The sequence below is a fragment of the Galeopterus variegatus genome, unplaced genomic scaffold, assembly GCF_000696425.1.
Source record: "Galeopterus variegatus unplaced genomic scaffold, G_variegatus-3.0.2 Scaffold5644, whole genome shotgun sequence".
Taxonomy (NCBI): Eukaryota; Metazoa; Chordata; class Mammalia; order Dermoptera; family Cynocephalidae; genus Galeopterus; species Galeopterus variegatus.
Window position 1 is genome coordinate 7,155 of NW_007731755.1, and position 5,069 is coordinate 12,223.

A 5,069-nucleotide genomic window follows, 5' to 3' on the forward strand; every position below is an offset into this window, starting at 1 on the left:
CAGGGACAGTGGCTGCATAATATCTGGGTAGCGCCCTGTGTAGACAAACGAGGTGTAACTGTGGGAGGGCAAGGTCACATTCAGAGGGTGGATATGCTACTGGCAAGCAGTCTGGGGACCACATATCTAAGTCTCTGAACTTTTTCTCCTCTGTCTACTGCTTTGGGCCTGGGCCCCTTGGCTTTGGCTCTAAGACCCACCCTCCTCTTCAGCTACTCCTTTGACTAACCTGCAACCTCAGCCAAGGCTTCAGTACGCTTCCCTCATCCTCTGAGGCTGGTCAGGCAGGTACAAGGATGTGTATCTCCCTCTGTTATCACCACAATGATGCTGCATCACAGCCAACCACAAAATCTGTGTCATGCAAGAATAACATTTACTGCTCACATATCTGGGGCCAGTTGGGCTTGGTCAGGCAGCTCTGATTTTGGCTGAGCTCACCCACTTGTCCAAGAGCTAACTGGCTGCTTGCTGATCTAGAGTGGCCCTGGATGGGAAGACTGGTGTGATGGAATGACTCAGCTCTGCTCCATATGTCTCTCATCCCCCAGCAGCCTAACTCAAGCATGTTGTCATGGTCATGGCAGAAGCACAAGAGCACAAGGAAACATGCATGGCCTATAGGCACACGTTGACTTCTGCTCCACTCTCCCAGCTAAAGTAAGGCACATGGCCAAACCCAGACTCAAGAGATGAAGAGTAGGCTCCACTTCTGCATTAGTTTGCTAGAGCTGCCATAACAAAGTACCTCAGACTTCAACAACAGAAATTTATTTTCTCACAATTCTGGAGGCTAGAAGTCTGAGATCAAAGTGCCAGCAGGGTTGGTTTCTTCTGAGCCCCTCTCTTTGGATTAAATAACTGCCTTCTCCCTGTGTCTTCACACGGTCCTCCCTCTGTACATGTCTGTGTCTCAATCTTCTCTTCCTATAAGGACACCAGTCTATTGAAATAGGGACACCCATATGACCTCATTTTAACTTAATTACCTCTTTAAAGACCCTATCTCAAAATACAGTCACATTCTGAGGTACTGGGGGAAAGGACTTCAGTAAACTTGGAGGGGGTGCGATTCAGCCCATAATGACCTTTTTAGTGGGAGCAGCTGTAAGGTCGCAGGGAAAAGCATGCAGACGTGGAAGGGAAAGAACTGAGGTCACTTTTGCCATCTGCATACAAGTGGCAACACCAGTCTAGCTTTTGTCCTGAGCTAGAACAGCACTGGTCCAGAATGGGTCACCCCTCCCTGTGGTTTGAGACAAGGACCCCACCCTGCCAAGCCCTAGGTTTCTCATCTGTCACTGGGGCCCAGCTCACACTTTTTTGTGTGAGAATCAAGTGAGATCCTGTTGTGTACATGCTTTGAAGAGAAGAGAGGGCTATAAGGAGAGACTGTGGTTTTGTTTTTGTTTTTTTGTCTTTTGTCTTTTGTCTTTTTCCGTGTCCAGCAACGGATCGCAACCCTCAGTGTTGCCCCCGTACCGGACCGGGGACCGGAAACGGGATCGCAACACTCAGTGTCGCTCCCGCGCCTCGCTCAGCCAGTGAGCAGGAACCAGTCTGTATGTGGGATCCGAACCCCCGGGCGGGAGCACTGCCGCACTTCCCAAGCGGCGCACTTATCCAGTGCGCCACCGGGCCGGCCCAAGACTGTGGTTTTCTTAACTAAATAGGGTGTCATTCAGGGATAAAGGCAAAAGGCAGATATTCTCAAACATGAATGAATCCTTCTTTTTAAAAAGTGCCCTAGAGCGAATAGCATATGTACTAGAAACTTTGGAAGCATTTCCATTAAAGCAGGAGCAAGGCTGTGATCCCATATCATCACTCTTTCATTCAACATTGTACCAGCAGCAGTAATTAAGGCAATAAGACAAGGGAAAAGAAGCAATTGGCATAGTGACAATAAAGAAACATGACTATCAAAATTTGCAGATAACATAGTCTTCTATTAGAAAACCCAAGGAAACTGACAAATAACTCAAACTGATAAAAGAGTCTGCAATTTAGCCAAGTTTAAGTCAATATTCAAACAACTAATAGCCTTCATGTTCCCCAGCAATAATCACTGGGTAACATTTCAAATTAGTTGGAACAGGGTTGCTCATCCAATAGTAATATTGGGATAACTGGCTAATGACAATGAAAAAGCACAATGTTGTGGACTTGTGGTATGATCCCTACCACATACCACAAGTCCACTAAAGATCTAAATGTATAAAACAAAACTGTAAGAACTATTTTTAAAAACATAGAATAATAGCTTTATTATTTGGGATAGAAATGCATATTCTTGAACAGGTTACAGAAAGCATAAACCTGTGGAGTATACTTACATTTATAAAGCAAATATATTTCACAGAGTCTAGTTCCCTGTAGTTTCAGGCTTAGCCTAACTTCTTAAAAGTACATATAAAATGTTAACCTTGCAAAAGACAGGAAACTTTCCCCAGGCTAAAAGTCTCTGTTGTAAGATAAAGAATTGTAACACAGCAAGGTTGCTGGCTTAAGGACAGACAAGTTACTTGATTGATATGTAAAGATATTGGGAAGCTGCTGTAGGGAAAGAAAATGTTTGCTAAGATCAAGCTTTTGTGGGTGGATCAACTCAACCTTTTGCAAATTGCATTATGGAATGTCACCTTGCTTGTTATCAGCCTCTATTGTTAAACTATTACCCCACCTATGTTCTTTTTCTGTAACTTCCTGGTATGGAAAACAAATGTGGGGTGAGAACCCCAATTCATGGTTAATTTCCCAGAAAGAAGGAATGCCTCTCTCTTGAGGGTTCCAGGAGATTAACCCCTTTGGGGCTTCTGACTGCTCAGAAGAAATGGGCTTTGAGTAATCTGTTGCAGCTCCATCACCCAGGGGAAGAGAGGTAACAAATCCATGGGAGGCAAAGCAACATACACCATAAAGAAAAAGATTGAGAAATGTCTTCATTCATGAATTTAAATCTTCTACATGTCAAAAGATCCCATAAACAAAGCGGCTGACTGGGAGAAAATATTTGCAATTCACTTCACAGATGAAAAGACTATTATCCTTAATATATTTTTTAAAACTTTTACAAATCACTAAAAAGCAGACAAATAACACAGAAGTATGGGCAATTTGATAAAACGGACAATCCACAAAAAAACCTAAAAGACTAATAACCATAAGAAAAAAAATCAGTAGTTGGGAAATGCAAATTAAAACAAAACTGAGACACCCTGTTCTACCTACCTGGTGACAAGAAATGGCTTTCTGTTACCCTGAGTGATGGCAAAGTTGCATTGACACTGGAGCTTTCATGCCCTATGGGAGGGCATGTGAATTGGTAAATGTCATTTAGGGTCATTTGGCAGTGTCACCACATGTCTTAGGCTCTCACTGATTGCAGGTTTCATCTTTGTATCCCCAAAGTGTCCACATATATAATGGGGTGCAAAATGTTTACTAAGTGGGCAAAGACAAGAGGATAATTGGTGGAAAATGCTAAGATATTTTTAAATTAATTCTTAGTGACACAAGTAGTTGTAAAAACATTCTCCTAAAAAAAAAAAAAAAAAAGTAACTTTACAGAGAAAGCTAGAGTTTCCTATGATCATCTTCTTGAATTCTGATCCCCTTTCTCTCTCTCTCCAGAGGTAATCACCTCTCAGATTTGGTGTTTGTCCTTCCAAATTATTAAACAATATTTCTACATACATAATATGTGAATGTAAATTATGTAGTATTTTGTCTGCACATGTATTTTTAGATAAATGGAATCACACTGTACATATACTCCTGCAATTTGCTTTTTGTTCATATAACAAGAAAACTCTTCATGTTTAAATTATGGATCTGGTTTAGTCCTTTTAATTGATAGACAGCATTTCATTGTATGACCACACTTCATGTAAGTATCCACTCAGTATAGTATGGAAGGGAGGAAAAAAGAATAACTTTACAGGGAGAAATCTGAAAAACACTACTTCAGCCAGGTGTTCAAGGTTAACATCAATAATCCTAAATCATGTGGATAGTGTGTACCCTTATTATACAATGAAAACTACACTTTACCTCTGTGATCTTCCTTCCAAAAGCCCCATTACTCCAGTCAAATCATGAGGAAAACATTTTTAAAATTCCAATACAGGGACATCCTACAATATACCTGACTAGAACTCCTCAAAACTGTCAAGGTCATCAAAAACAAGGAGAGTTTAAGAAAATGTTACAGCCAAAAGGAACCAAAAACAGTTTGTTTTTCTTTTTGTTCTCACACCCAAAACAGAACACTTCTGTGACCAAATACGTGAAGGTTTTTCCCCCACACAACAAGCAATTCTCCAACAGACACCAGCTGGGTACCCTATAATTCAATTCAATTCTAACACTATCTACTGGAGATAGTGTCAGATCCTACAAGTTAAGGGCTCAGTCCCACAGGACTGTCCCCCACTTCAGACACCAGTCACAAGTCCCAGGTTGTGACCTGTGCTTCTTTTTTTTTTTTTTTTTTTTGTCTTTTTCCGTGTCCGGCAACGGATCGCAACCCTCAGTGTCACCCCCGTACCGGACCGGGACCAGCAACGGGATCGCAACCCTCGGTGTCGCCCCCACGCCTCCCTCAGCCAGCGAGCGGGAACCGGTCTGCATGTGGGATCCGAACCCTCGGTGGGAGCACCGCCGCGCTTCCCAAGCGGCGCACTACAGCAGTGCGCCACCGGGCCGGCCCAATTTTGTATCATTTTAAAGGAAACAACTTTTGGCTTTGTGATGCTCTCTTTTGTAAGTGGATTTTCAATTTTTTTAACTTTTGTTCTTATTTTCTTTTTTTCTTCTTTCTTTTTTTTTTTTTTTCCTTTTTGTCTTTTTTACTGACCGGTAATGGGATTGCAACCCTCGGTGTCGTGCCCATACCGGGGACCGGCAGTGGGATCGCAACCCTCGGTGTTGCGCCCGCACCGCGCTCAGCCAGTGAGCGGGAACTGGTCTCCACATGGGATCCAAACCCTCAGTGGGAACACCGCCGCGCTCCCAAGCGGCGCACTCTCCAGTGCGCCACCGGGCCGGCCCAATTTTGTATCATTTTA